The sequence below is a fragment of the Ochlerotatus camptorhynchus genome, unplaced genomic scaffold, assembly GCF_037179485.1.
Source record: "Ochlerotatus camptorhynchus isolate MF236.1 unplaced genomic scaffold, CSIRO-AGI_Acam_v1.1 ptg000788l, whole genome shotgun sequence".
Classification (NCBI taxonomy): Eukaryota; Metazoa; Arthropoda; class Insecta; order Diptera; family Culicidae; genus Ochlerotatus; species Ochlerotatus camptorhynchus.
Window position 1 is genome coordinate 572,010 of NW_027041253.1, and position 24,810 is coordinate 596,819.

General features: G+C 40.2%; 1 protein-coding gene across 1 annotated transcript in view; it reads right to left on the minus strand.

Annotated features, from left to right (window-relative positions):
* Positions 1-24,810, minus strand: part of Drak (Death-associated protein kinase related) — a 379,771-nt gene that overhangs the window by 286,872 nt on the left and 68,089 nt on the right. The window lies entirely within an intron of this gene.

Below are 24,810 nucleotides of genomic sequence, written 5' to 3' on the forward strand. Positions count from 1 at the left end.
TATTTTGATATTTCTAAAATACATATATAATTAAAATCAAATTTTATATTTTATTAAAAGAGCATCGATTTTTTGTTTTCCTACTATAGTTATAGTAACATATTGATTACTTATTTTATTAATTATTAACTAAATTACTAATATCAAAACGCATACATGGCTTTGTTATCAAGAAAACATGATTTGTTATCTTTTAATATCCTTCATAAACCATTTAGATCTCATTTTTGTTATGATTACTGTCGTAGAACACATCAGAAATAACAAGGGAAACTTTTGGGAGAGTAGTAGCGACTAGCAGTGATGCAGAGAAGGACAACGAGTTCACAAATAGGCACGAAAATTGGACAGAAGGGTGAAGGAACAGCGAAAGTTGGTGAGATCGTAAAAAAAATACTAATGCTCAAATATACAAAACAAAGCTGGAATTTTGAGGGACCATCAGGGCACCCGATTGAACCTATTTGGACGGGGAGAGTGGTAATGCCAACTCCCTGTTGATAGCATTTCGTGGATAAAGGGCAGGCTCTTCTCTCCACTCATTGGTGTTTCTTCCTGTTTAGGGACTCGTCTTTTCGACAAATTGTGCGACCATGTTGCTGGAAGAAGATTCTATACTGTCTCGTAGATGCGTCTAGGTGACTCTGATCAAGATAAACAGAGAAGAGAGCCCACTGCCCCCGGACTTAATTTCCGTGCAGGGTGGTAGACCACTACCATGCATCATCATAAAGTCTTAGACTAGTTCTTTTCTTCTAAATTTGTGACTAATAACAATCTTCGTGATTCTAGATTTATAGAAAATAATAATTAAAATAATATTTGTTTTCTTAAATTCCTAGATCCCAGATTCGACAAAAATCTTAATTATGGGCCCAGAAATCATAATAGTGGAGGCTCTGAGACTTGGAAGAAATTTAAGAGTTATTACAAATTATTGAACATTCTATAAGGAGCTTTAAGTTAAATTGAAAAAAAAATGATGTTTGCCACCTAGAGACAAAACTTTGAAAATGGTATTTCTTTATACATTTTAAACTTCTAGTCGGAAAATAGCTTCAAATGGGTATGTCGACCGATTTGGCTTAAATTTTGAACAAAACCCTAGAATTGCATACAGAACAAGTAGAAGTACTGTCATGGTATTGGGTTAGGTGATGTTTGGGGCATTTCAAACGCCACCTAGCAACAAAACTTTGAAAATTGTGTTTCTTTATACAATTTAAAATTCAAATCGCAAAAAATAGCTTCAAATAGAATAGGTGAATTTTGACCGATTTGACTTAAATTTTTATCAATTGCGAGAGATAAACTAGCCTTCGGCTAAATATTTCTTAAATAAAGAATTTAAAAAAAAAATACCAATTGCATAAAGAACAAGTGGTATTATGGAGAGCTGGGAGGATCATGTTTTAGTCTCCCTAATGACGTATAAAGTTAGAAAAATGCGATTTGTTTGTATTAGCTAAATCTAAACGACTTTCAGTAAAATCACCATAAATGATGTTCCGACTTTTTGCTATGTAAAACCGTTTAAAAATCAAACATCGGTTGAAAAACGATGATATGCGGTCACATACCCAAAATCAGGTTTTCTACTCAACTAGACTAACAACCTACAATAGATCGCAAGTACAGTCCGAATAGCGCGATGAGTGGTGCCGTTGAAATCACAGGTTTTCAAAATTAATCTAAAAAATGATTCAAATTGAGCTACAAGACTTCGACGAACCTAGCATGTTAGTATGTTGCTCTATGCCAATTTCTAATTCAATTCAACCCAAAACAACAGTTACTTCACCCAGAAGTTCCCAGATCATCGAAACCGTGTCGTGTTTACATACAAAACATCTACTCAAGCCATTCCCAATCAATCAATACACTGTTCACCTCCATAAACAAAGCAACGGGCATCCCAAAACAAAAAAGCTCACCGTGAGAATCGCATACTACACTTGCTCCCCATCCATCTTCAACTCTTACTCAACAATCTAGCGGATTCAGTTCCTCCGCAACCAATATCAATCAAAAAGAAGCCTCCTGCCGCCACCGCTGCCGCATGGTCACACCTGAGGCCAGAAGAGCCCCCATCAACACCTGATTAATATTCATTGGAGCCGTGTCTAGTAGCCCATAGAACAACCTGGTCACCGCCGCCGGCGGCAGTTGATTGAGTGGCGACATGCGCGCGCCCGACACAGAAACTGTCTCCAGGTGGTGGTGGTGAAGGTTCTTAGAGACATGTACCGTTCTTTTGTCTCCTATCCCTAACCCAGGAGACTTCTCGCTGTGGTTGTTGTTGTTGTTGTGAATCAGCGAATTTCCTTTCTGCTTTCTCGATTTTGCACCACCGATCGATCGAATGGACGGACGCAAGCACGACACGATCGCGATAATTACGCCTTATTAAGCGATCATCGAATCGATTGGATTCTTTCGCATGTGTTGTTTCTTAATTTCTTCCGTGTCTTTTCCGAGTGGTGCCACACACCACTACTGGCTGACTGACTGACTGACTCGCAGGAAGGATGGATGGCAAGGTGAGCTACCAACCACCCCAAGTTTGGGTGTGCCGGTTGTGGTCGTTGTCGTTGTCTTCGCTGACGTTGTTTGTTGTTATGAAGAAAGGTGGCTGATGATCGACAAGTTCATGACCAACGATCTCGGTGCGGTACACTGGGTTCGCTGTGAGGTAGGCATGGAGTCGGATCGGATCGATGGTGATTAGTGGTGGGGCAGGGGAGGTACTCTTTCGCTGAATTTGTTTTTGAAAGGCGAACACTTTCAGGCATGGAGCTCAATGGTTGGTCCTGAAAACTTAACAGACCTGAAAATCTGGAATCAAGTCCATATGATCTCTCAAGTGAGCAGAGGACTTTGAAGATACATGGTCATTGTAGACTTTGCTCGTTGCTTGATTGCATGAACAAAAGATAACCGTCAGCGGCGCCAGTGGTGTATCCCTCCACAAAGATTCTCTCTGCTCACTTGAAAATGTGTTTATAACAGTCCAGAAATTCTAGGCAGAGCACTCCGAAACAATTCAAGAAATTTATCCTAAGATCCTCTTCAAATTGACCATGATTGATCATCATTCCACATATTCAAAAAGTCCATGCAATTCACCACTGAATTGTGTTGAAATTCTGCTCAGAATTATCTTAGAGTTCTCCTCCAAAATCACCTGGAATTCTTCTTTGAATTCTTTAAAAATTCTTCGATACCCTTGGAACTATCCTCGGAATTCTCATAAAACTCTTCTGAGAATTCGCTTGGGAAATTTTAGTTTCCCTTGGAACTTTCTTAGGAATTCACTTGAAATGATCGTTCTAATTTCAGTAGAATTCAATACCCTCGGGATTTATTTGGAGTTCTCATGAGAACACCCTTAACATTCTTTTCAGAACTTATTAAAAAAATTCATTACAAATGGACCAGTAAACCTCTTTACAATCGTCACCTAAACATTCTACTTTGAACTCACAAAATTGAGTTGGCTTGGCTTACCTTACCAATCAGACTAAGGCCTTAATGTCCTCTTGACAGCAGTCGTCTCCACTCTACTCGATCCATGGCCACAGATCGCCAGTCTCGTAGTCTACGAAGGAGGTTGATCCACTTTGCCCGCTGTACGCCTCTTCTTCTTCTTCTTCCTGTTACGTCACTTTCGAGAACCATTTTCAGTGGGTCGTCATCCGACATTCTTACGACGTGCCTAGCCCACCGTAGATGTTAAATTTTTGCAGTGTGGACGATGGATGGTTCTCCTAGCAGCTGGTGCAATTCGTGCTTCATTCTCCTCCTTCACGTTCCGTCATCCAACTGCACTCCACCGTAGATGGTTTGCAATACCTTCCGTTCAAAAACACCAAGGGTGTACCCCGATACTCCAACAACGCACATCACTCGATCCATCGTCGCCTTCACCAATCGCGTCAGTTTATCTGGAAATCCGTACTTTGAGTGGAGAGTTCCATCAAAAACTCCTATGGACATACCTTGGTGCTATCTCTAGAATTAATTCTAAAAAATGTCTTTAAATTATCATCAAAATTCCCTATTAAGTGCTCCAAAGTGATTGCATCCGGAAAATCTAGTCCAGTCCAAGGGTCTTGAAATGTTTTTTACGTCCAAAATCTTATTTCATTCCAAAGAGAGGTTTGTCATCGACATTCACGGGCTTTTCCCGGTCATTTCGAATTCCCGGCTTTTTGCGGTTTTCCCGGTTCACTGGTCACTGGTTCTGGTGGAAATAAACTCTCGACTTTTTCCCGGTTTTATTGGTACAGAAGAAGGATCGAATTTGACCGTGAAGTAATCTAAACTTTCGTCAAAGGTGTACTGGACATGCCCAATAGTCCTCAAAACTAGGGCTAGAAGTTTTCTGAGGCATTTTCGGCTGCCTTCCGGACTTGTTACGGGTCGTTACTGAACTTGTTGTTGCAAATATTAGGGTAGTGTTTTGATTAAGACTTCGGGAATCCAAATCACTTAAATCTAGTTTCCCGGTCCTTGGGATATTGGACAGGTAGAAATAGAAGGAATATCTATGTCTAACTAGAACTTCCATATCCCTTCCCTTCGTTTGCCATTTATTCTGATTTATCGAAAGTATTGCATACAGACATCACTTTTTGTATTTGATCGTTGTACAAGAAGCACTCGTGAAAAATACGACTCTAGTAGTGAAACAAACCGTGAACATGTTGATCAAATTTTATAATCGCGTATCTAGACGGTACATATTCGAAAATCAGATTGAGCGTCATGAGATGTTCGTTCATAGTTGATCGAAAAACCATTGAAATGCATTGTTAAGTACGTTACGAAACTAGTTTCGACTGATGAAAAGACTCAGTGTTTGCAGTTTTTAGAGTCATTGCTTATATTAGTTAGCGGAATCTTGTCAAAAGCTTACTCCTTCCGGAGGAACTTCTATATGTCGCCGACTTCTATCTTGGCTTCCATAGCTCTCTCTCTCGCTGTTATGTTCTAACAATTTCTTACGTTCACAGGTATGCATTACCCCTACCCGTTAGTATGTAATCTATGTAATCCTGAAGTACATCAGAAATCATCCACCATAATCATCATGATCTGCATGAACTATTGTGAAATTTGGCTGACGAACATAAAATCACGTCACATCAGGCAATTTCTTAGAAGTCAATAGCCATTCATTTGATATCAGAGAACTTCATAGAAGTTCGGGAAACTTCGTAAAAAATCAGGGAACTGCATAGATCTTAATGATACTTTCTTAGAATTTTAGAGAAGTTTATGGAACTACATTGAAATTACGAGAAGTGCAGCAAATAGAAGAGAATGCTCAGCAAACTTTGTACAACTTCAGTCAACTTCGTAGAAGTGCAGAGAAGTTTGTTGAACTTCAGACATAGCTTCAGAACTTTAGAGAAATATCGGGAACTTTGTAGAAATTCGAAGAACTTCGTTGATGTTTCAGGAATCGAACTTCGTAAAATTTCAGCAACTTTATCGATGTTCAGGGGACAGCGTAGCAATTGAGGAAATTTAAGAGAAATTCGGAGAAACTCACAGAGCTTCAGAGATTTTCGAATAAATTCCGAGAGCTTTGTTAAAATTCGCAAAAACTCCATAGAAGTGGGAACTTTGTTGAAGTTTAGGGAACCTTGTTTTATTTCTGGAAACTTCAATCAAGGACATTCTCTAAATTACAGAAAATTGTACATTCTACAGAAAATTTGTAGAACTTCACGAAACTTTGCAGAAAATCATCGAAAATCCAAAAATTTTAAGAAACTTTATAATAGTGCAGTAGAAGTTTGATTTGATTTCTTTATTATAGAGACTTTCAGTCGTTGGCTAGTTCGTCTCTGTCAGTAGAAGTTTATTACGGGTAATTGTGTAATAGATCAGGAAAATTCGAAAAATTTTGGCAAACTTTCTTGAAGTTCGGAAAAATTTGTAGAAGCTCAGGAAATTTGGTATCAGTTTAGGAAACTGTGTGGCTTTGGGAGCTTTGTTTCGCCAATGTGTTCAGGAAAATTCTTAGAAAAGGTTTAGGTTCTTTCCAGAAGTCGGGAGAAGTTGATGGATGTTATGAGATCGAAAAAATAAAAAATTATAAATCTTAATAAGTTCAAGGAACTCAGATTTTTTTTTAGAAGTTAAGGGAACTTTGTAGATGATTACAGAACATTGTATGGATTATTTTAAATTTTTACAAGTTCAGCAGAAATTCAGTTATAGCTATGGAAAAATTAAAAGTTTTAAACTATGGAAAAATCTTATTCAGGGAACTTTATAGAGGTTTTGAGTTCATGGAACTGAGTTTGAGTTCATGAAACTTCTTGAAAGTACAAGAATCTTCGAATAATCGACGCTAGTCGAAGAATTCAGATCGAAGAATATTCAAGTGGATCAAGTTTCAAGTTCAGTGTTCACTCAGCTGTCGACAAAAGCAGGCCACTCTCGATGTGTGCCACGCGATCGTCTGTTTTCTCGACAGCAACCATTGTAGTCCTCCTCATCAGCAGTTCTTTCGGTCGACGCGTCGTCGACATTTGAAAGCAACCGTTTAGTGATGAGTGTGTGAGTGATGACCACGTTTTGCGTCCATTGCTGCAATGGAAGCGCTCTGACCCTCGTTGGCGTAACTGCCATACAATGAAACCACTGGAAGCGGCTCCAGTTCTGATGGAAGAGGCTTTTTGGATAGCGGAAGATAAAGTGTTTATTGTGTTGTACCGTTTGACTATATTTATAAGATGTATTGTATAGTGACCAAGAATCCTCGGCTCTGTAAAGTTAGCCGGTTGAGCCTTATCAAATAAATTTATGAACAAAAAAAAATGTTTCAAGTTGTTCTGAAATATCAGATTTTGGTTACATTATTCATATTCAGAATATTCAGGAAGGAGCTTAAAAAATAAAGAGGTCAAAAACTTTAATTATTTATCAAAATATTCATATGCCAGATTAAAATTAAAAACAAAATCAATCGGAAGTCTTCTTCAGCTTCCGCATGTCTAAAACAGATGGCTGCCATCTTTGATACTTATATGGAGACAGACATACCATTTTGACATCTACACGTCGTTCTCTTTCCGAAAATACCGGGTATTTGACAGTATTTCTGAAACCTTTGGCCGCCATCTTGGATTCCAAAATGGAGTCCAACATCGATTTTCAACCTCTAAAAGTCGTCCCTGTTCCGGTATTACCCATATTTAATGGTATTTGATACTTTGACTATATTGTTTGTATTACTTCTGTGTGAAGTCAACGATTTACATAGTTGAAGATGCTAATTTCAAATAACAGACTAAAGTGGTAATGTTTATACGATAGATGAGGAGATGAAAGTATAGAGTTGATAGTTCCGTTAGAGTACGGCAGTGTGAAAATTGTATATAGAGAGTAGAAAGCGAGCAAGGACAACTTTTTCGGAAAGTACAAATTGGTTTGATCATTTCTCTTTATCAAACTCCCCCGTTTGAGAGGTATGATGAGGGGTATTCCCCCCGCCACCACTGGCCCGCCAACCCGTGTCCCCTCGAGATCGTCAAGTCGACGATGACAGGAGCACATACCGTGGTAGAGGTAACAATAGCTGCAATTTCCAAACCTACAACTGGATGCCTTCATTCAGATAACAACTTGAGTGCGGTAAAAATCGATAGAACTGTTTCAAACACATCGTCGGTATTTGAGCGAGTCGGCGATCATCTCTTTTTTCCAGTGGTGGCAGGGGGAATACCCCTCACCATCCCTCTCCAAAGGGGGAGTTTGGTAAAGAGAAATGATCAAACCGATTTGTACCTTCCTAAAAAGTTGTCCTTGCCTTCAAGATGAAGATATGTCTTCAAATCTGTTCCTAGTATTGAAGAAATCTCTATTTTTTTTAAATCATTTTTCGAAGGAGATGAATAGTGAACATAATCAAACATTTCAGAACATCGTTAAAAAAATAATTTGAAACATACGAATGTTAATACAACTTACTATCTTTATTCGCTTCCCAGAATATCAAATAAATACTTTCCGATTCATTGTTGCAAAACCGCCAGAAAATGGAAGCACTGCGTCTGACCATCTTAAGTGCAATTTTTAAATTATGAAATACTCAACAAAACTAAGTAGCTCCAACGGGTTATAGGACAAAATATCGAATGACAAAAGGTCGAAGGGATAAAAGGTCGAATATAGAATTAAGCTTAGAGGGACCAAAGTTCGAATGGACAAAAGATCGAAATGGATAAACTGGTCAAATTGTTGGCCAAAATGGGTGGCCAAATCTTTGCTATTTTTCCTTCATTGAATCATGAGAAGTTCTTTGGAAAATTAAGATAACAAACAGTTACTGTGACACTGCAATTAAAGAGACGAATAACTTCCTTTCTCTAAAATATAGTCCTTCTCTAAATTATGACCAGTTCTTTGGGAGTATTTACATTGTAGTTTTTTTTTGTTGTTGTTGAAGTTGTTTTAAACTCTGAGCGAAAATTTCAATATTTTATCAATTTTGATGTTGGTTTTTCAAATGTCCAGTTCGACTTTTTGTCCATTTCGACCTTTTGTCACTCTATGTTAGATTCGACCTCGAATTGTTGGAAAAAACTACAAGGGACAGCCCTGTGGGGTTGTACGCAATGGTGACGTAGAACTACGTGGTCTTATATAATAAATGTTATTTGTTAACTGCAGCAGGAGCTTGTGTTATGTGTAGGAATAGGAATTTGAACGAGGTTCTCTCTGTCTATACTCTTTAGTATGACTATGATTGCCCTGAAAAGAACCTTTTGATATGAATTTTAGTTGGGACATGTTCAGAAGAAGTTGGAAGAAGATGATGACGTGTAGACAGCTGGATCAGCAAATCGGACCGGACAGTCCCATATTCTTCGGTTCAATGATTGGGCACTCGCAAGAGTCTCGGTCCGTCTGGACATGGGTTGACTAGGTGTCTGCGACAGGTTGGAAGGCCGCAGCGAGGGAAACCTCAACATTGCTACGACGAATGAGCACTTGGAAGAGTCTCGGCCCGGCTACTGCTGGACACGGGTTGACCCGGTCGTTCGAAAGGCGCAGCGATGGATACCTTAACTTCGCTACGAGAAATGGGCACTCAGAAGAGTCTCGGTCCGGTTGCTTCAGGATTAGAAGCTTGGTTGCTACCGTTTAGCAGGTTCCTTTTGCTGATCGTCGCGATGGTTTTACTTTCACACAGGGGTAGTTGCTTTGTTGGTTATGTGACTGAGATCATCAGATGATCAGACCAGAGATATGTTTGACACTGCCACGGCGAGCCAGACGACCGATGGCGGGCTTGGTAACACCTTTACCAAGACCTTTCCCTTCTTTGCCACGACCAGTCATTGTTGTTTGTTAGGTAGAAGAGTGAACTACCTAACCTTCCACCACGCCGTCCGACACAAAAATGAGTTGAAGCTGGACAACAGCGCTCTTTTATTTCTTTTCAGGATAAAGCAGAATGGTATGCAACCAAGTCGTACTCGATTATGACGACTGGGTTTGGGAAGAACGTTTCTTTCATGAAAACAGTGATAAAATTATCACTTTTTATTTGTACATTGGACAATGCTTGATAATTACCACTTTTTAAATAGTTTATTGTTAAACATTAACAGTCGAAAGCAATGCTATCGATGCGTAGAAATATTTCTGATCGATTGGTGATAAAATTATTGAAATTGGTCCAGGGGCAGCTGAGCTATTAACGTTCAAAATTTTTCATAATTTCGTTACATGATCCATTTTTGATTTTTATAGAGTGTACCCCCATATAGAAATCACAGACGTAGTCCTATGTCAAAATGGGTGATATCTTAGATATTTTTCCTTCCATGAGTCAGGAGCAGTTCTTTGGAAAATTAAGATAACAAACAGTTACTGTGCCACTGCAATTTAAGAGACAAATAACTGCCTTTCTCTAAAATATATTCCTTCTTTAAATAAGGAGCAGTTCTTTGGGAGTATTTACATTGTAGTTTTGTTGTTGAAGTTCTTTTAAACTCTGAGCAAAAATTTAAATATTTTGTCTTTCAAACTTATGTCCAGTTCGACTTTTTGTCCATTTCGACCTTTTGTTACTCTATGTAAAATTCGACCTTTTGTCAATTCGACCTTTTGTCAATTCGACCTTTTTTCAATTCGACCTTTTGTCAATTCGACCTTTTGTCCCTCTAAGTTTAATGTCACTTTAAGTTCAATTCGACCTTATGTCCCTCTAAGTTCAATTCTTACTTTTTTTTCCATTCGACCATTTGTCCCACTAAGTTCCTTCGACCTTTTGTCTTTCGACCTTTGCTCATAGATTCGTTCCAAAGAGACCAAATTCTCTGCTTCGTGAGACTTACTACCCAACACGACTTAGATTTCTCAACTCCACATAAGAACTGACCACCATCGACCCACCACTGGAGCAACGAAAATTAGACCACATTCACAGCAGCCCTCTACTCATTCACACCCCACACATACACACACACACACACACACACACACACACACACACACACACACACACACACACACACACACACACAGGTCGAAGTCAGAGTTCAGAATGTCGAAACACTTAATTTGCATCTCTGAAAAAACCTCAAGCAGGTCACGGTAGAATGCATACAAAGGAGGAACGTTCGACTGAAGGAGGAGGGAAAGAAACGGCGATAATTGCATCCATAATTAATAAATGCGACCGGTCGGTCGGTACACGGCCGGGTGATGATGATAGTATGTAGCGCAGATAGGTACGACCCGGTACCATGCGCGGGTATTGTACGTAGATTTGACCGTTTTGCAAGGTGTCGGCAACTGTCGGATAATAGCTAGTTACAAAGCGCTAATGATCACCCCTCGGTCCATCTCGGTCTCAAGATTGGAATCTCTTGAAACTCTTGTGTAGTTTACAAGTCCGAAATGCAAATATATATGGATACCGAACAACTTCATCATCAACTACAGACGGACGGGCGACCTCCTAGCCATGCGATAAGAGGTGTTGTGTCCAAAATACGTATTGTTGTCCGCATTTACGTAACAGAGCTCGAGAGGTGATGCATTCTTGGTACCGAGCGCTGTAACGAACTTCCTCATGACGGTTGTGCAGCCTCAATTAAGGCAGTTTTGCGCACCGGGTCGATTGTCTTTTGTCATATAATTGCGCAAAAGCGTTTTTCTCGAAATTGGACAGTTGGCCAAAGTTTTCCCACTCGGGCGAAGGTGGTCAGCGGTTATCATTTTCAGTTGAAAGCTGACAGAAATATTACCGGCCATCGTCGCCAAGAAGAAGGCGCTCGCTGAGATTCGTGGGAACTTTGCGCTTTTGCTTCTTATTTATGGTTTGCTTTTGTTCCCGCTGTTTCTTCGGAACATCAACTCGAAATTTGAAGTTGGATGCGAGGGAGAAAACAGTGGATAAACGGTTTTAATGAGATTGCATAGGCGGAGCCGCGGAAGGTTCTGTCGATTGAGGGGTACTTGAATGAACATGCATGGCAGCAAAACAAAAATCACAAGTGGGTCATTTCCCCGAATCAGTCCTCTATATCGAAAGTTTAAGCATTTTCGATTGAATGGCTCATTAGACGAAAGTGTTTGTTTGATGGAATCACCCACAGCTGATTCAGTCACGGTAAATTCCCTGAGTGGCATATTTTTTAACTCCATATTTTTCGGTGAAATTACCTAACTCAGCAATTTTTAAAAACATTCAAATCTTTTTGATCAGGCACCAAACAACGATAGCGTTTCACAAACGAAAGTAGTTTGGCATTAAGTTTTTTTAATATCCAGTAATGAGCCATTTCACCGAAATCCTCAAATTTAAAACGTCTCGAACAACGCCCCAACCCTGACACCACCCCTGACGAGAAGCAATTTTTTTTTTCGGCCCACAATCCGGTGTGACTTTCGTGTGGTTTCTCGGCTTTCAATTACGAATCAATCCAACAGAAGGATGAAAGCAAAAAAGAAAGAAGGAAGAGCAAAACAGATAAAACCAAAAAACAAAGTTTCACTGTAAATTGTTAGCAGTGTGCGATAAACGGTTGCGATATTCCCAAGGTCGTTTCGGAATCACACCGCTGCGCAGCAGGTGAAATTGCCTTGCGCTTGGGCGCTCATTTGCTCGTTTGCCGGGGTGTGAATGCAGCTACAGGGAAAATAGATTAGATATCAACTTTTGCTGTTTTTTTTTTCTTGTTTGCTCGATTCGATTTTGAACACGTAATCAACGGCGAAGAATGTGGATATTGTACTGAGCGTTTGTTTGCGAATTACTCATAGCATTGCTGCGGAGCTGACCAACACAAACATAAATCGATTGCGAAATTCACGGAAATTCAATATCCGAAAAATGACCTAACCAAGACACTCGACGAGCGTTGAACTTGGTCCACTTGGAACCGTTCAAGGACTCGTGAGACCCCAAATTGGTCACCCTCGCGAGAAACGCGATCCAATAAAGTAGTGTGCCGGTTGACACACCTTTTCACGAGTCTGAACTGAAAAAAAAAGAAATGTCAAGTTCCAGCCGAAAATAAATTCGATCCCATTAGCATATTATTATTCAAACACGAAACAATTTCTTGTACATCTTGTTCGGCGCCAATCCGAGCGGAATCAGCTAAACTAGGAAGCCGCGGATAACGAGAAGAAGGAAGAGGAAAATTGGTTGGAAGCTGTTTGCCGTTCGAAACTTGTCCGACGAAGACGAAAACAAACTTCAGAAATGGCCAAATACGGTGGAGCACGGCGACAACAACAGGCCCGGCTAATTGACACTTTCCTTATTGGGCAGTTATGCTTATACATACTTACTTACTTACAAGCGGTGCAGTGTGAGCGACTGTTTTGGGGAGTTTCTTTCCGTTTTCCGACCGGCGGGAGGTGATCGACCGAACTTGAGGAAAGAACCGATGAATGACTCAATTGGCGAGGTTGTTGGATTTTTATTGGTCTTGGATCAGCGGAAGTGGGTTGGATTTTAAGAAACTTTCCAGAAGTTCTATGGTTCTTGGAGAGAGGATGGACCAAGCGGAAGTTGATCAAATGAGATGGTCAAATGGGAATCTGAATAATACGACAACTTTTTCATCCGGTCTTTTTCCAAATGAACTAATTTGCCTATAGAACAATTGATCTACAAGATGACTAAGACACATAACACACCATTGCCTGGAAATGCTTTCGGCAACGTCAAACGCGCACTTTTTTGCCTGTGGATTCGAGGAAATACCTCAATACCCCTCACGCATCAAGCGAGCTAGGCAAAGGAGTGCACATTTGATTAGAATTGTCGCATTAATGGCCCTTCGCCCAATTTCAAATGCTGTTCGATTTTCACGCTGCCGTACTCTAACGGAACTATCAATCTTTATCCTCTACAGAAGTGTTCCTAGCTAATAAATTTTTGCATTAAAGCCTCATGTTGATATTCAACCATTCCGTAGCAAAGCGATAAAGTGGTTCTCAGAATTCCGTACAAAATGTGTGGTTTTGTTCCTTGTCGCAAATTATTAGACTCGTATTTTTTGTATCTTGTCATTAGGGTGACCATTTCCACGTTAGGGAGATTGAAAAAATCGATTTTTTTTTTTCAAAAATTTATAAGTTTTGAACCACTGGACCGATTTCAAAGATCAACATCAAAATATCAAAAGAAAGGCAATTGAAAATACTTTTTAGGAAACATATAAATAATGATATTCGAAAATTGAGATTTTTTATTTTTTTTTTTTTTTCCTTTGGTTTGTTTTTTCCGTCGATCTTGTTTTCCGTGCTGAGCACCAATGCTACCGACGTGCCAGGAAGGCAGCTCCCACACCTGGACCCTACCTATCGACCCATCAACTCATGAACCGGGGACCAACGGCTTTACTTCCCATCCGAAGGAAGGCGTGATCAGAGATGTTATGCCTCAGAAGAGATTTTTTTATTGAAAAACATTCATTGTATTTCTTTTTTTTTTTATGGTTTTCATGGTTCGTAGACAGAGGGCGCAACTGGCGCCCAACTAAAAAATCCACACATAATACTACCGTTAGCGAAGATTTTGTGTTTTTGATTTCTGGGTTATTTGGTTTATGCTTGATTGTCCTTGGAAGGACAGTTTGATTTTAATCTTTACGCAAATATTCGAGATTATACACAGTTGAGTAACGAGGAAATTAATTACGAGTTGGCTTTACGACATGCAAGAAGATACGAGATAACCACCACCGTCAGCGTCATCGATACCACGAATGCTTTCATTCTCAGGAGGTCGGGGTCGAGCATCATTATTATCGAACTCGCAAGAAGATCGTCACAGTATTAGGAGCGACCGACGGAACATGGGTTACCACCACCACCGTACGACGTCCACGAGTACGTGTCTAGTGAAACACGAAGCAGGGAGGTGCGAACCAGGGAAGCAGAAGCAAGAGAAGCACGAGCCAGGGAAGCAGATAGACAGCAGACGAGTTAGGGAAACGCGGTACAGGAACGTTCAAGCCAGGAATGCGCGGGCTAAAGAAGAAGCAGAAAGGGACGCATTAGCAAGGGATGCTCGAGCCCGTGAAGTTCAAACCAGGAAGGAGTACCACAGGATTCGTTATGATCTACTGGATCGTCTGCTTTGTCAATAGAGGCCACCACCGCGGGCGGACGAAAGGAGAATGCTGAAGGCGGTGCATAACTGGCCGACTTCGCTCAACGTGTTCTTGGATCGCGTTGAGACGTTTGCAAGGTCGCAAGGCATGGGTAATGACATACTATTAAGCTCCATTAAGCATCTGCTGCAGGAAGACGCCCTCCATTGGTACGCACATCTAAGCGATTGCTGCGATCATGGGACGCCTTCAAGCGGGAGATTCAAAGAGAGTTTTTACCGAGTGGCTACTCACAAATCCTTCCCCTGAAAGCTAGCTTTCCAAGGGAGTAACGAGTCGTTCGCGAAGTTTAATCGCGACATTTCGGCATTGTTCCGATTTGTTGAGCCGCATCGTTTCCACAGGGTACACGCAGTGGAAGTCGATGGAGATATGGAAGAAGAAACATCCGCAGACCCGGATAGCAGACAACTGACAGTACAAGTTCGATGAGCTCGTTGAGCAAGTGAACGCTCTGAAGATGAACTTCAAACGGAAGAGTTCCAGATCGAACGAGGTAGCACAAAGCCAACGGCATCCTCGATTTGTGGATAGATAATCTGTAGCAATCCCTTTAACACAACAATAGGCAAAGCAACAGCAGAGTGCGCAAGGATGGCACACATAGCATTGGAATCAGCAGCAGGCAGGGGAGCGAACTGAACAATCACGAAGATGAAGTGATCCGCAGCAACAAGACCGGTCACCAAGAGCGGAGCACCAGAACGATCAACAGCAATCGGCAGGAAGTTTTATGATGATCTGCTGATGGAACTACGACGAAGAAGGACACAGATTCATGGACTGTCCAAAGCCGCAGGCGGTATTATTCTGCTACCGCTGTGGACGGAAAGGATATTTGTTGCGCAGTTGCTTCACATGCCGCTCGGATGCGGTAAACTACGCGGCGGAACTCGCACAATACAGGGAAGCAGCTCTGTTCGCTGATTGGAGGTAAACGTACCCAGCTTGAGGAGGAGTACGGTTTGCAGAAAGGAGGAATCAAGACAGCAGACGAAACACGACACAACATCAGCGAGTTTGTCTACCTTCCCCGGTTCTGCTAGTACCATCAATCCCAGACTGCGTTATCTTGGGAATGCATTTTTGCGACAAATACGGAGTCAAGTCCGTTAGCTGTTCGGTTGAAGCAGAAGACAACGACGGAATATCAGGAGATGAAGGAGCTGTCGACAGAACAGAAAAGGCAGTTGGAGAGAACATTGGCGAAATTTCCAAATGCGCAGGCTGACTCGGTAGCCGGATGCATCACGGTATCTCGACCGGGACGATGCAGCGGATCTTCTAGCAGGACGCGCAGGTGCACCCAACAGCAGGACAAGTAGCGAAGATGGGGGGCCGCACTGAGAAGAAGAAGACATGTATGTGAGTAATATTAATAAGATAGGAAATTAACAGAGAAAAGGAACGAAGGATAAGGAGAGGAGGGTGGCATCATTTGTTTTGTTGGTGCACATGCCCACTAGTGTTTTGGTTTTGTGTGTCCCATGGTAGTTCTGCTCTGCCAATGCAGGAAACTTGCAACACTGGACTTCAACTTCATATAAATTTTACTATAGTTTGTAGAGAGAGAGAAAGATTAGTAATTTCCATTTAATTCCACTGCCTTATTTGCTTATCCTTGACAGATACGCGTATTTCGTCTACAATGTGCAGACTTCTTCAGTGTCTTGTACTAATACTCGACTGACTCGACTCGGCAGTCGAGTATTAGTACAAGACACTGAAGAAGTCTGCACATTGTAGACGAAATACGCGTATCTGACAAGGATAAGCAAATAAGGTAGTGGAATTAAATGGAAATTACTAATCTTTCTCTCTCTCTTTATACAGGTATTCCACTAAGACGCCCACATTCATCAGGATCCGTTAACTTGTTGATAGCTCCGTGAACTTTCCGGAAGTTTGGTGAACTTATCGGCAGATCCACGAACTTTTCGTCAGTTCCATGAACTTTACAGAAATTCCGCGATCTGTTCGAAAGTTCCGTAAACTTGTCGGAAGCTCTGTGAACTTTTCGGAAGTTCCATGAACTTATCAGAAGTTCCCAAATCATTTCGTAAGTTTTGTGAACTTCTTGGAAGCTCGATGAACTTTTAGGAAATCCCATGATCTTTTCGAATGTTACGTGAACTTATTGGAAGTTCCTTGAATTTATTGGAAGTTCCTTGAACTTGTTGAAAGTTCCTTGAACTTATTGGAAGATTCGTGATCTCTTTGTAAGTTACGTGAACTTGTTGAAAGTTTCTTCAACATACCGGAAGTTCCGTGAACTTGGAAGTTGCCTAAACTTATCTAGTTCGTTTATTTGGAAGGCTCAATCGCGTTAGCTTTACGGAGCCGATAATTCATTGTTCACTGTGTGTAACAAAATTCACTTAATTCTATGTCTAGTAGGAGTTGGGCCGATTACTCGCGGCTTACTCGAGGTTAGAAGGGTACATTTTCGAAGGATAGGATCAGGGGAGGAGCTTGGGGTAGGGTTTCGTTGTCTCATCAGAGCGTTGTCGCCAGTATGAACGGTAGTGCTGTTCTAGCTTCGTCCGGAGTTCGACCGGCTATGGTGGGTGACCAGTGGGCGACGATGAGACTCATCGAGACGGGGGGACAAGACAAACAAAAACTAATAAAGAGAGACAAAAGACAAAAAGAATTAAATTCTTATACTAGACATTTGAAGAAAAGCATAAACGGACTGCCTATAGCAGAGATCACGGGTTGCCAACACGTCTCTGATAGGAACATAGGGTTGTCTTCCTTGGGCCTCGAGGATATTCAAAAGTCGCTCTCTGGCAGGTTGCCTAAACTTGTCGGAAGTTCCGTGAACTTGTCAGAAATTCTGTGAACTTATCGGAAGCTCTGTAAACCTTTCGGAAGTTCCGTGAGCTTATCGTATGTTATGTGAACTTCTTGGAAGTTCCTTGAACTTTTAGGAAGTCCCATGATCTTTTTGAAAGTTACGCAAACTATTATTGGAAGTTCCTTGAACTTATTGGAAGTTCCTTGAACTTATTGGAAGTTCCTTGAACTTCTTGAAAGTTCCTTGAACTTATTGGAAGTTCCTTGAACTTCTTGAAAGTTCCTTGAACTTATTGGGCGATTCGTGATTTTTCCGTAAGTAGCGTGAACTTGGTAGTTGCCTAAACTTGTCGGAAGTTCCGTGAATTTATCGGAAATTCTGTGAACTTTTCGGAATTTGCAGGAATATGTCGAAACTTCTGTGAATTTCTCTTAAATTCTTTTAACTGATCTTTGAAGTTGGTTTAGGTTGATCAAGTATTATCCTGAAGATATACAGTTCTTCAAAAAATCATATGACTTCTCCCATATATTCCTCCAGAATTTATGGTTCAACTGGAATTATTCAAAAGATTTCCAGCTCATTGATTTCAAGATTTAAATTAAGAACTCAGGACCGGTGTTGAAAAAATTATCAAAAAATCAAACCTTACCAAAGAACAAGATCACGCTTGATTTTTGATTGATAAAAATTAACAAGCAAACAACTCGGAATATCAAGCTAACAAAACTCACCAGCTGCAAATCTCACCAAACTGTGGTGAGATTGAAATTTCATGATTTTTTACTTTACACCCGAGCGCAACCGAAACTTTCAAAACGGCTGGCAGCAGTCGCTTCGTGTCTGCCTCTGCCATCGGTGAAGAGAAAAAAGAGATAGCATTATTATTCCTTCTCTTTCTAAGAAAACGAGGTGCAACGGAATCATTTTTGCGTCGATTCAACTCTCAGCTTCAACTTTACACGTTGTGAATAGTCTCGCAATATCAAAGGAGCTTGTAAAATTAGTATTAAGCATGATATTTTGCTCCAATATTACGCGTGATATTGAGAGCGTGTGAGAGCGGAAAATATCAATATGCTAATGCTCATGCCATAACTGCTCAGGATATTTTTCCACGACTTCATATTGACCAATTTAGAGCTTTTTCAACTGTTAAAAAATTCAAATGACGTCCTTAATATATCTTCTGGTTAATCAGGAATAATTTCTCCCGGAACTCCAGCAGATTGAAGATTGAAGCACGTCCTCTGAAAATTCCAAAGAAGGGATGGGGGGTCCTAAGTTTCTAAGTTTCCTAAGAACTCACCACCAGTTATTTTGGAGTAGCCTAAGAATTTCTCTGAAGTTCATAAGGAACTTCCCTGAAGTTCCTTTGGAACATTCTAGAAATTTTCTAAATAGAGTTAATGTCCCTAATGTCGACCTAAGTGTCCTAATATTGGACCCAAACAAAAAATTTCGAAGGAAAGCATGTTTTGCCAATATTTCACTAGCAACCAAAAATACCCAATTGTTTTGTCAAGATAACGCATTATTCTAAGAAAAATTTAAAAACTAGATATTGTACAACCTTAGATCCATAAGCCAACATTAGAGCCATTTACCCTGCATAGTAACTTCGTAGAAGTTCAGTGAAATTTGCAGAAGTTTCGAAAATTTTACGAAGCTTTCAAAAGTTCACGGAACTTTCGAGAAGCTTTCTAAACGTCCGAAAAAATCACAGATCTTCATAGAGTTCCATAGAATAGAACCTAATAGAATTTTGATAAACGGCGGGAGGGAACGGCCCCGGCGTAGTGGTTAACATTGATATCTCTCACGCCAAAGTTACGAGCTCAAATCTCATCCCCGGACAAGTCACGAATGGTTCAAAAGTGTTACAGGGATTATAAAAAATAGAAGTTCCTTCCTTCAGTTCCTCAAAATAAAAACTTCCGTAAAAATTTCCAGATCATCAAAGAATTCCAGAGCAACTGATGGGATTTTTGGATTTGGATTCGTAGCTGAGACAAGCGGCGATTGCTGTTCAGACATTGGAAGATCACACCGAAACGCATTAGTTAACCAATCCGGACGTCGGTCGGTAGTGTGCATCATCTCAAAATTTAATAAATTTTCACTCCAATTCGCAAAACAAAGCAGATTACTCAGAAACTGAGTAAAACTTTGCTCGATTTTTCGAAGAAAAAAAAAACTCGTCCGATGAGAGTAAGTTCGAATTTAATCGAATTCGACTCAACATTGCAAAAAGTTGGGTTACTTAGGGGATGAGTAAAATATTCCTCAATTTTTCTCATAAATTATCTCGAATTTTAGGAAACTTTACGAATCTTTTACTTAGTCTATAACTTCATAAATTTTATTGAAATTCGAACCGTTATTTGAGGAAAATCGAAGAAAGTTTTACTCATCCACTGAATAATCCAACTTTGTGCAATTTTGAGTCGAATTCGACTTAGTTCCGGGTCATTTGACCGAATGCCGTTTGGCCAAATGGGTCATTTGGCCGAATGCCACATTTATAAATGAAAAATTATGCGACCAGAGGTGAAAAAAAAAAATTAAATTACGTTAATTATGTTTAGAAAAATATTTTAAAAAAACAACTGTTTATTGAGGTTATCTAAATCTTTTCCCAATATTTTTAGAAACATCAATACGCGGTTTTTCTGGTCTTTAAGCTTCTCCTTAAAATCAGAAAAATTGCAGGAAACATAGTTTTGAGAATTTCATGATAATTCCGAGAACTCCAAGGAACTTCCGATAACTTTAGGTTAGCTCTGAGAATTTCAAAAACGTCCAGAACTTCAGGAATATTTTAAGAGCCTTAATATTAGGGTTCAAATGGTTCCAGGGCGTTTCCAATAAATTTCATGAAAATTTCCAGAACTGTTCTATTAAATTCATGACAATTGCAAGAATTCGTCAGAAGATTATAAGGAAAGCTACGTGAACTGGCTGTTCTGAGAACTGTAAAACAGTTCCATGAATAACAGGAAAATTGCGGGAGCTTCAAACATTTTTCGAGAAATTTCAAGAATTTAAAAAAAGATATTTATTTTCAGGGAACATCAGGGTGGTTAAAAGAACTCAGTAATAAAATTCTGAAGCAGAAGTTTCTATAAATTCAAGGAACTATAAAAAAACAAACGTCGGGATGTTAAAAGATGTTCAGGACCGCTTCATTGATTTCAGGGTAGTTCCAGAAACATCATCAGAAGAATAACGAGAACTTCCAGATGCATTAGAGAACTTCAGACTGGTCCACATTTTTGTTAGAAACTTTAAAGAAGATCCGAGGAATGAAAGGAAATACTTGGGATTTCGGGAAATTCCATGGACAGACTATGGGTAACATCTGAGCAGAAGGTAAAACCTGAGATCTTCAATTAAATGTTGGGCACTTCAGGGAAGCTATGAGAACTTCAAGGTGGTTCCATCTGCTTTATGGAAACTGCAGGAACTTTTAAGAAGTTCTAAGCTCGCCAGGGAAGTCAAGAAGTCCATAGAACTTGTAGATACTTTATAGACATTCTAAGAATCTCAGGCAAACTAGTTCTCGAGAGCTTAAGACAAGCTCCGAGATCTTAAGGGCAGTCCCAATAACTTCAGGAAAGTCCAGACTTTTGGGGAAGTTTAAAGATCTGTATAGGAAAATTTCTATAAATTCAGGATAGCTCCATGAATTCTTGGAAAATTTCGAGAAACTTAAGTCCATAGAACTCATACATATTTAGGAAACATGACAGAAGTCCAGAAATTTTCAGAGAAAATCTTCAGGTGTCGAACTTTATGAGAACTGCACAAACTTGCGGGTAGCTTCAAGAACATCGGTGCAGTTCAATTAACGTAACTGGAATTTCCAAATACTTCAGGTTCTCAGATCTTCGGAGAAGTGCTGAGAAGTTTGGAGAGCTTTTTAGATTTTCAGGCACTTTCATAATTTGATCATGATCAGAGAGGAGCTTCAAAGCAGTTTCTTCAATTTAATTGCTGGAACTTTCAGGAATATTGCGGGGTTTTTAAAATCAGGATAAATCATGGACCGTTAAGGATCTCCTGAAATCTTCTTGATAATTTAGAGAACATGTTTATGGAGGAACGAAAAGTTCAGAGAAGATTAAAGATTTTAAGGGATGTTTCATGACCATAAGTTTCGAAAACTTTAGAAAAATGTAGGAACTTCTGGACCGATCTTTGAACTTCAGAGCAATTGCGGGAACTTTTAAAATGTTCTGAGAAACTCGGGCAAATCTTGAAAAATTTGTTGTAGTTTAAAGATCTTTAGGGCAGTACCAATAACTTTAGAGATGCATAAACTTTTAAAGATCTTGAAGAATTCGTTTCGATCCAGGATTGGCATCTTCATCAGGGCTAGTTTAAGTAGATCGCTTGCTTGCGCTGAACGTTGGATGTTACAAATTTATATCCCATCCAGAAGGTCAAAATTGACCTTCAAAGACTGAACAACGTTTTGATCCACCGTTAAACTGAAAATTCAGTACCCAAAATGTAGTATTTTTAAGTTTTTCTGATTGCACTGATTACAGATAAATTTTACCAGTACTATTACGTATTACAGGTACTCGAAAAAAGGATACGGTTCTGACAACTCTAATTCTTTTGGAATCCCTTGTACATTTTCACTCTAACGCTTCGTATTTCTCCAGTCAGAATCACTACTAGTCTCCCGAAAGATGTGTACGATGATCTTGAGTTCCTAGTTGCGTTTCATAAAACTGTAACACCAGCGCGGAAAATAGACAGTGCCCAACTCCGGGTATTTTTTTAAAGAGCATCACTCCATTGTTGTATCGCATGTGCTCCATTTTGCTGCTCTTCTCTCACTTTTATGTGGTTGACTCTCATCGGCCGTGCAGAATGATCGCTCTCAAATACCTAGAAGGATCACTGTCAGGCGGCCGATTGAGCCCGGTCACCCGGGCTAATATTTGAGTTACATTCACTCAAATTTGTAAAAACGTAGGTTACTCATAGACTGAGTAAAATTTTCCAGGAAAACTTTCAGAATATGAGGGAAATCGAAAGAGATTTCGCTCAATCTATTAGAAAACTCCTAGATTAAGTAAAATTTTCATCGATTTTTCTCATATTCGATCAGAATGTTGGGGCAATTCGAGGAAAATTTTACTCAATCAATGAGTAACCTACGTTTGTGTGATTTTGTGTGAATGAAACTCAAATATTCGCCAGGGCGACCGGGTTCAATCGGCCGACTGACAGCGATCGTTCTAGATATCCGAGAGCGATCATTCTGCACGACATAAAAGTGAGAGAAAATTAGCAAAAAGGAGCGATTTGAGTGGAAAACCAATCAATTTGAGTCGATCTCATCGGCCGTGTAGAGACCGATGTTGAATGTGCCTCATGTCAGTAGACCTGCGATAAGTTTTTTTTTTTTTCTGAGGTTCTCTATTGGATATTGATTCAGCAGAGTTTCTACTTCCAGTGTTGAAGACTTGAAACGACTTTTTTGATGCCTGGAGTAACCTTTCTTAAGAGATTAGAACGGTCTCTCTTAGAGGTTTGAAACGACCCTGCTTATAAACTGGCTTATGATACAGACTTGTAACATCCTATTCTGTATCTGAACTGTCTCAGAGCCCTACAATGACCTCTCTGAGGACTAGAATGGTTTCTCTTATACGGCTGTATAATCGGGCTTAAAATTTCAGTTTACTCAGTTTCGTTAAAACCACGGTTATCCACAAACTAAATGTAACTCATTCGACCAAATGTTGCTCGAATAGAAGTAACACTTACACCAAATTCAGCAGATTGTTGCTAATTCTACGAGTAGCCGTGGTTTTAACGAAACTGAGTAAATTGATTTCCGAATTTGGTATCAGAATAAATACGTAATTTCAACCGAGATTTGAAAGATGTTAATATTGGAGCGAAGTTGTTCCAAACCCCAAAGAAATGTCCAGCAAGACTTCCACCGAAGACCGACCTGCTACGCTCATTTCTTGATCCGATTTATCCAACTTTACTGAACCAGTTGAACCACTTTTCAACCCGTAAAAATTCCCCATTACGCCATCAACGGCCGATCGTTTCGGGATTACAGACCCCATCAGGGACACCACTGCCTTTTCCGATCCGTCCGATACTTGTGCTTTGGGACGATTGTGCAATAATGATTAACATTAATCGCCATCATCAGACACCAGTAAATCCAAAAAAAAAACCCCAACCAATTTCCCACATCTTAACTTCAAGACCGCACCGTCGTGCGTCGATTGGCTTCGCTTGATCGGAACCATCGGACCAAACAAAGACCCTGGGCGAGCACGGAAGAGCCCTTGTCTTTTCGCAGCCCGGCCAACCTACAACGGATAGTAAAATCTTGAGTACCCCGAGTGAATGGATTTGAACCAATTGAGCGCAAAGGCTTTGGACCTGTGTACGTGTACGACGACGACGACGGCGACGTGATTTAGGTTTTATTAGCTCATATCATCTGTCATCATCGTCTTTGTGTTCTATAAACAGCAACAATCAACACAACACGACCTGTGGCGGTGGTGGCGGTTCGACTCTCAAATTGCAGTGTCGTGAGAATTGGTTGCCATTTTTGGGCCACATAAGGTAGCTAGCTACAGCAGAGCATCAGGGGTCGTAAAAAGTTTTATTTTGTCCCCTCGGCAGCTACCGGTTGTCGTTGTCGTCGTCGGTGACAATGATGATCTAAAGCAAACGTAGGAAAGAGGGGGGCTCTGTGCGATAAAATCCATCGGTGACAAGTCGCCGTGCCATGTATATGCAGTTTTGTCAAAGGCGAGTCGTAAATTTACCGCCAGGTCATGCCCTGTTTTCTGGTTGGTGGGTCATTCAAAGGGTTCACAAAGGTGAAGTCGTGTGTGCAACGTTGTTGGATGGGTTGGGGTGTCCTCGAAATTGAGGTACGTAGGATGAATTCGTTACTGCAGTGTACCTATCAACTGGGAATTGGGTGGAGTAACGGTCTATGCAGTTCTAGGGGGAAGATAAGACTTTCGAATTGCTTTGGTTTGAAGGTTGCGTGAATAATTGGGTGGGGTTATTCCGGCCATAAGGCACGTTTAATTATTCGGACAAAGAGCATCTAATCAATCAATCTGGATTAGATTTTGTGCACTCGCTATAAGTAACGTTTGATTATTCGGATAAAGAGCATCTAATCAATCAATCGGGATTAGATTTTGTGCACTCGCTATAAGTAAAGTAGCAAGGTTTATCGAGGTGTTCAAAAATGCTATAAGTCCAAATCATGGTTGAACCATTCTGAACGGCCATCCCGTTGTGGTTATATCACAGCATTGCTAATAATGTATATATCTATAT